This window comes from Tiliqua scincoides, chromosome 2 (assembly GCF_035046505.1).
Source record: "Tiliqua scincoides isolate rTilSci1 chromosome 2, rTilSci1.hap2, whole genome shotgun sequence".
In the NCBI taxonomy this organism is placed as follows: Eukaryota; Metazoa; Chordata; class Lepidosauria; order Squamata; family Scincidae; genus Tiliqua; species Tiliqua scincoides.
Window position 1 is genome coordinate 159,546,081 of NC_089822.1, and position 8,541 is coordinate 159,554,621.

Sequence of the window (8,541 nt, forward strand, 5' to 3'; positions counted from 1 at the left end):
AGCTGCAGCACATTCCATTGCAGCAAAGGCAGCAAGAAGCAACAGCAGAGAGCAATCAGGAATTCCAGCCCTGCAGGATTATTATTCATTATTAATAAACAATATTTATATACTGCTTTTCAACAAATGGCTTGTCTCCTTATGTCATTTAGACAAACACACATGGTCAACGTATACCTGTTCAACTCTAGCAAACCACAGGAAGGACCAATCAAGCCCCATGTAACGAGTCCTTACAGCAGCCCCTCCATCTAGCCCCATGCCCTTTGCATCATTGCTGGAACCTGCTGCTTGGTAGTTGCAGTGTAGCTGTCATTATGCTGTCTCTTTCTAACCCATCTCATACACCAGCAGTGAATTTATGGATTGCCACAAGAACTGTTTAAATATATGTATAACATTGATGCAGTTCAATCTTGTGCCTTCCTGCAATGTTATGCCTTTGAAGATATCATACATCCTCTCCCACCTGCCTTCTGGATCTTGCACAATTCAAGCATTACCAAATATAAACTCATTGGCTGTGTGAATTTAGTAGCCTAAGAATCTGAACTTTTGGGTTAGGGAGGGAAGCAACATTCTGGTCAGGCGGGCTACAACATGTGTGGTTAACAGTGCCCACTGAAGTCTCCAGTCACAGGAGTGATTCTTCTATAGGGGACAAGGCATACTTCCTTCTACCTAGCAAAAATGACTAGCAAAAGCAGAATAAACTGCAAGATAATATAGGAAAATATTTGCATAATTTCTAAAAATGCAGATTTTTGCAGGGTTTCTTGGGAGTATTCACAATCCTGCATATGTTTTCCCTGTCTAATTTCTGTATATAGGGATGTAGTGAAGAGAATAGTCTCTCATTTCATGATCTCCCTTTTCCCCAGCCAGACATCTTGAATTGAACTCCATTACATCAAATGAACAAATGCATTGGTTCTGCTGTCACTCATTCAGTATCTAAATTCACATGTAAACTGTGCAGTCAAAAACAGCCACTAGATGTTGCTAGCACTCTTTATAAACTCATTGGCATGTATATTCTCCAGGTGGAGCTTCTGTACATCATACTACAGATTTTCTTTTTCTCTGGACAGGGGTCTGTCGTCGTCGTCATCCCCCCCGGGGGCGGGTGATTTTTCAGGATTGATGACTGCAGACCTAAATTTCATTAAAACTTGTATCCCAATAGGGGGAAAAGACTATGATAAAAATTATCAACTTGAACCAAAAGAAATCTGGTTCAACAACCATCCTCTGTAGGCTTTCAGGTTGGACATCTGCAGTTGACTGAATTCCAGGTCAGAATTCTATATTAAATTTCAAACAGATCCATAGGAACATGGGTGCCATCACTGAAGAATGAGTGTAATATCTCTTATGGGGGTGCATATGAATATTGTGTCAGAAGGAGGAGCAGAGGGTTGGCATGTCAGTCAGGTGCAGGAGATAGAAAATGCTATAAGGCAGTGGTTCCCAAACTGAGCCATGGCTATTAGGGGAGCTGCAGAATCCTCACAAAAAACCCACTGCCCTATAGAATGTACAGGATTGTGGTCCTAATGGGGAACCATGGTCAAGGGAGCTGGCAGTTGAAAAGGTTTGGGAACCACTGCTATATGGGAAGGTTAAAAGGAGGAGAACCTGAGAGGAAGCACCTCTCTGACCATAGCTTGAGCCAAGCTATACAGATACCTCAATCAACTGACTTGAGGGCCTGTTATGCTGGAAAGTGGGGTATAAACTTTTTAAATAAACTGCAATCATCTCATGGTGGCTTAGAAAATGTGGCTAGCCAGCGGCATGTCCTCTGTCATAGCTTATCAATGGTACTCGCAAGTACTAGCAATGGTACTCGCAAGCGAGTCATGGACTCTCCGCTCACAACAGGAGAGGAAACAACGCTTTCCACATGCGCTGCCTCCGGCGCATTCTCGGCATCACCTGGCAGGACAAAGTTCCTAACAACACAGTCCTGGAATCCCTAGCATGTATGCACTGCTGAAACAGAGACGCCTGCGTTGGCTCGGTCATGTCGTGAGAATGGATGATGGCCAGATCCCAAAGGATCTCCTCTATGGAGAACTTGTGCAAGGAAAGCGCCCTACAGGTAGACCACAGCTGCGATACAAGGATATCTGCAAGAGGGATCTGAAGGCCTTAGGGATGGACCTCAACAAGTGGGAAACCCTGGCCTCTGAGCGGCCCGCTTGGAGGCAGGCTGTGCAGCATGGCATTTCCCAGTTTGAAGAGACACTTTGCCAACAGTCTGAGGCAAAGAGGCAAAGAAGGAAGGCCCATAGCCAGGGAGACAGACCAGGGACAGACTGCACTTGATCCTGGTGTGGAAGGGATTGTCACTCCCGGATTGGCCTTTTCAGCCACACCAGACGCTGTGCCAGAACCACCTTTCAGAGCGCGATACCATAGTCTTTCGAGACTGAAGGTTGCCAATACAATATAGTACTCGCAAGACTGAGTAATACCGTTACTGGGCAAGAATCACCACTTCCACAGATGGTATACATTGGCCTGTGTCACACGCATACGCAAAGCTCAGCTCCAGATCTGGGTTCTTAATGCTCAATAAAGGTCAGGGCTCTGTGAACACATGGAGCCATTTTTTGTAGCCAGCAACAACAAGGATGGTTTGCTTGCATGCGTGACGATTCTGTGGTGGCCCACACAGCCAAACCATGTACAATTGCAAAATTCACCTAGGGAGCAACCTACAAATAAAAATGCTTTTTGCTTCCAGCATCTCATCTTCTCTCTAAGACCCTGGTGGGTAGGTGGAGTGCCTACCACTATTGCAAAAAATAAAAAATAAAAAAAGTCTACTGGACATCACTCCTCAAAAATTACCATTCCCACTCACATATGTTTCGTTCTAATTTAAAAGTCTCAGCAAAGGTCTTTGCTTCCTCAACAGCTGGAGGCAAACCCTTCAAAATTCCACTCCTCTGGTCAAATACCATTGAAAAAATTCACTTCTGAATGTCTCAATATGACTGATTCTGTTCCAGTACAGGGAATTGGGCTAGCTGGTCCAGGAACATACGACTGAATTTCAGTCGAAATTAGGTATAATGCATTCATTTGAACCAATGAATGAAATATTGAAATACCCTAATTCAAATTCAGTTTAGTTGAATTTCAAATAGATGTGCAAGTTCTTTCTTTTATCATTATGTATTCTTTTTAATCTTCAAAATGTAATTACTTTTTTAAATTATTATTGGCCGGCCCATAGGTTTTTAGATAGGTTGCATGACACAAAATAACCAAATTTTGTATAAATTGTAGGGAACAAATAGAACAGGCAGGGGGGTCGGGGTGGGCAGGGGATTCTGTGCCTGCCTGTGGCTCCTGCATTGCCAGGAAGGGGGAACAGAGATGGAGCCCCTTCAGAGACAAGGAGAGCCTTTGGCTTCTGCTGTCATGTGCCAGGAAGGTAAACCCTAAATGTAAATGATCCCCCCCCCCACATGCTTTGGTTTGGAAAAGTGGAGCAATGCAAAGGGTAATACCAACTCTTAGCATCCTTTCAAGGATGTAATATCCTTGGAAATGTAATATCCTTTTAGAGATGAGGCAACCAGGACTGCACAGAGCCCACTCCAACATACACCTGTTTGTGACCATACCTGCTTATCCAGTGTACAGAGAGTCTTGCATTCTGAGGAGAGAGCTCACCAAAGCCATAGGATGGAAACACTTGGCAAAAAGCTGGAGGGAAAGACACCAACGTGCCTCTCTGTCCCAGCTCCAAGAGCATGTAACGAAGGCATACGCTGCAGCTCTAGAGACCTGGAGCAGCTCTAGGAGGCTCAGAGATGGCTCCTGTAGCAATGTATGCCCTTCTAGAAGGTGACCATTACGCCAAAGTCTGCTTCCTTCAACTAACACAAGCCCCCATCATTTATATAAAGCTGACCTTCGCCCCAGAAGTGATCACTGGGATGTTCTGTTGGGCTGAGAATGAGCTGAGCTGGTGCAACATATTTAGCACTCCTATTACCTTGCTCTGAAGGTTTTTGATTAGTCTAAAACCCTTCTTGTAAATATGTAAACTGGTTCTTTGGTCCCCAAGGTTTATCCTTGAAGTCAAAGACTTTTAGAAACCATCAGAATTGCCAAGTAGTGGGAGGAACTGGAGTTGACTTGCTGGGACAGAAGCCAATTATTAATAAAGCTTGCAACACTTTAACGAAGAGGATGATAGCTTGCCTGTCAATTCAACTCAGGCTGCTTTTTCCCTCTTGGTGTTAGCGCCAGCTTATAGTACAAGCTCTCCCTTGGTAAACACAGAACATATTTTCTAAAAAAAATCAAAGAGCAGGACAATGATGCTTTCTCCTTCTATATTGCTGGGCTGCTCTGCACCAGTTCCTGCAGTTTTCCATCTAGTCTGTTCGGACTGTTAGCTAAATGTCAAAATCAAAGCTGCTTCAACATGGTACTCTCAGCCCATTAGCCCATTCTAAGATTGATGTGATCTTGGGAGAAGGCTTTGTGCCCAGCCCCCTGGAGCCCTAGTTCCATGGTTGGAGGTCAAAGAAGAAAGTGAATGAGAGAACAGAATTTCATTAGCAGTGTGTCTGGAGGAGGAGCTCCTGAAAGGCAACAGCACAAAGATGGCTGGAGAAGCTCATCCAATGCCACAGATTCCAGGGCACCAGAAGTGTATGAAGATTCTATCTGGTCCCTGTAATTAATGATGCACAGATATTTTCCCTTAATTTTAAAAGAACAAAATGAGTCTTCTTATAAGAAAACTCAAGTCATACAGCAGCATGAGCTGCAAAGCCAGTGATGACAACAGTACAGTTTCTTATTCCAAGGAGAAACCTGCTGTTTCAGAGGGTGAAAAATCTGCTGGCTAAATTTCACAACATGTTAAACAGGATTATCCCTTATAAGGGCTACAGAGCCCACCTGCCATAAGGGGAAGATGAGATTTCAAAAGAAGAAAGGTGTATGTTCCATGTTCAGCTAATGACCTGTCCAGCTGCAGAAACCCTATGTCTAATGGGAGGTGTGTCCCTGCAGTGTAAGCATGCCCCTGGACCTAGCAGGAGAAGGGTGATATATTCACCTTGTTGAACAGATTGGATATGAGGTTAAATATGTGAGCAATATAGAATAGCTATGAGAAGCACAGGCATCAGGTGCCTTGGCCTATAGTTAGCCCAGGTCCTTATGGCCCTTCTCAAGCCAGTAGATCATGAGATCACTGACATACAGCTCGACTTGGGATAGATTCCCCTTTGTCAGGCACCGCCTTCCCGAGTCAGATGACACTGAATTCCTTTCATCATGTTTCACAGTGGAATGGTGGGAGACTGGGACTGAAGAGGCCACTCACCCTCTTAATCATCATAGAAAAAGCATACCTTCCAGCTCGTAAAACCTAACTAAAATGTGACTAGGTAGCAACTGGTCCAATTGACAGTGGCGCGAAGTACTCATCTGAAATGTAAACATCTAGTATAAATGTTTTCAAGGCTGAGACTAAGGCTGAAGCCAGACCTGGACTAGTTCCATGTGGATGGCATTCACTGCCAGCTTGCCTTCTTGGAAAGAGTTATGAGGCATTAAAGTACCTCGCAGGTGACAACATTCTGGTCAACCCAAAGCCAACAAGGATGAACATGTACAGTCCAATCCTATGCATGCCTACTCAGAAGTAAGTCACATTCTAGTCAAAGCGGTAATGTCACACTTAATCCCAGGTAAGTGTGGATAGGATTGCAGCCTTAGTAGCCATAATGAATTCTCACATTAATGTTAGTTCCTGTAATGTGACATCCATGCTGATTATTTTCACAAAGACGTGAAACCAAAATTGGCATTTCTGGGTTTCCAACTGCAGCTGGAGGGAAGCCGTTTGGAGCAAAGCACATTCATGAGAAATGATGGCTTAGCAAAGGCCATGTCGTATCTCTGGCAGGATCCTGAGTAGCGGGAAGGAGGCAATGAGGTATAAACAGATCGGCACGGCTGCCAGGCTGCTCAGCTCACCCCACACCCAGGTAAGTGCATTAGGTAGGATTAGGAGTGCTGGCAGCTCAAGCATGGCACTGCCTGCAATCACGTGAGGAGCCTTTGTAGTTTCCAGGAAAGGCAAGAGAAGGACAATATTTAAACAAGATAGCAGGTACAAAAGGAAAGGATTAGGAAAAGTAGATGGATTTTGTTTTCCCATTTCCTCTTGGTGTCAGCTGGATCACAAGGTAAAACGATGGCATCATGTGCTGGGGTAGCACTTCTAAAGGCCTGATAAATTATCTGCAATCTGGACATCAGTGATCAGCTTTTAGGGGGACCTAGGCCCCCTTACCCTCCCTGCAATTCCTGTAATATACAGAAACTAGGAACAACCATTTATTAAGACATTGTACAAACATGCATTGTCAACAACACACTGGTGCCATGAAACAAATTAGTGACTATTAGCAAGCCTCCAGAGAGCACAGCAGGAAAAGTTTCCTATAAAAGGGAAAATATTAAGATTATTATTTTTTATTAATCAATCCAATCCATAGGACTCAGCAGTACCTTAAACAGAATAGACTTCTGTAATTGAACAGTTTGATTTAATTTTTTCAGAAGACTTCTCAGGGTAAGCAACAACAATACAAAATGAGTGAGGAACAACCAATCGCCATACCCAAAGCAACAGTCTGGGCCAGCTTCTGACAGGGCAGGAGTTAAAGTTACCCAGCAGTGACATGACTGGTCTGACAGAAAATATCAGGGAGAAAATGAGAGGAAGATCTCTCTCTCTCTCTCTCTGCTGTATCCCACAGGGAAATTTCAGCCTCTGGAGGCCTCCTCAGAATTAAGGAAGATTTGTTCTCTTGCCTGGGGTAAGCCCTCACTGACCTTCTGGGTCTACTGAGACCTGTGCCAAGTATATTTCTGGCACAAGTCCATATGAACCTGGGTCAGGAGGGAAGACAAGATATTGACATGTGCCCCTGCTGCCAATACATGTTGGTGAGGCAGGGTGAGGCCAGGGTCTTGCGGCTCCCATAGTATTAAAAGTTGGACCACCCTGACCTAAGACAATGGATAAGATTATATGGAAGTAGGCAATCCCTCCGAAACCATGGTCTGAGGCCATATAGGTAAGTACCAGCATCTTGAATTGGGTCCAGAAACAAATGGGCAACCAGCGCAATCATCAGAGCAGCAGCTCAACTGAGTCAAACCATACAGCCCTCACAATCACATGGGCTGCTGCATTCTTCACTACCCATAATTTCCATACTGTCTTCAGGGTCAGCCCCATGAAGGGCACATTACAGTAGTCTAAAAATGGGATGGCACGGAGTCATGGACCACTGTAGCCAAATCTAAGTGACTCAGCCATCTCCATATTTATGTATTTAATAATATTTAACTTTTATATAACACATGTTGAATGTTCAAAGACTATGGCATGAAGGGAAGGAGCCTTACTTTTTCCTCATCATAGTTCCAATCCAGGTTGGAACCTTCATTGTTGCTATTTCCCCACTCCCAAGAGGGATGCACTTTGCCCTTTGGTGCCAATAGCAGCTTCCTTCATGAGCCAAATAACTGTTAAGGGGCTGCAACCTCCTTCCCCCATCCAGTGGTCCCAGATCTGGCCTCATCTTGGGCACCAGTTCATTTAGCAAAAGCACAAATGTGAGACCCAGAATAAGTGTTTAATGTGAAGTGTAGTTTAACCCATAGAAAAGTCACATGCTCAGGAGACAAACTAGATGTTGATGCAAATGCCTACTATAGAGCTGGGCTTCCAACTCAAGGTGTCTCTTTTTAGAAATTGTTAATATGGGGTGGAGGGAGACCCCAGACCAGGACACATGTGAAGGAGGAGTGTCCCTCTTCCCCCATACGCTGTTTTGAAGCCAAAAATGGTCCCTTCTAGTGGTGATTTGCCACTAGTTAAGAGGCAATTCATCACTGCTGAAGAGGCATTTCCTGAAATTGTTGCTTCAGAAGGCCAATGTTCTCATCTTCAAAAAGACATGTGGGGGGAGGGAAGACTGAATTTCCCCCTTTCCACATGTTCCATCTGAGCTCAGCCCACTCCATGTAGAAGTTTTCAGAGAAACTATGGTGCTATTCTAAAATCTTCCCCCTGGACAAACCTGGCCTGGCAGAACTTCTGGCACTGGCCCGGTGCTGGTGCTCCCTCCTCCTGTGATGCCATAAATGTGCTTTACAGCATGTATACAACACTTAGCACTGGCACTATAGCCCAATAGGATTGGGCCCTAAGTCTTGGTACATGATCTGGCAAATCTCTATCCTGCTTGGATACCAGTAACACCTCATTCTGGTAGGCTGGAAGAGGGCAGGGGAACTTACGAAAACAAACACCACCAAGTGGTCACCTTGGGGAACAGTACTCTCCCCCTCCAGATTTCCAGTCCCATTCCCATCGTGGTGTGTAACTCTACTCTTCAGTTGCTATGGTGATGCACTAAGAGCCTGTACTTAGCCAATAACTCCAGTATCCAAGATGAAGGCTTTTGGTGGAGAGCTCTCATT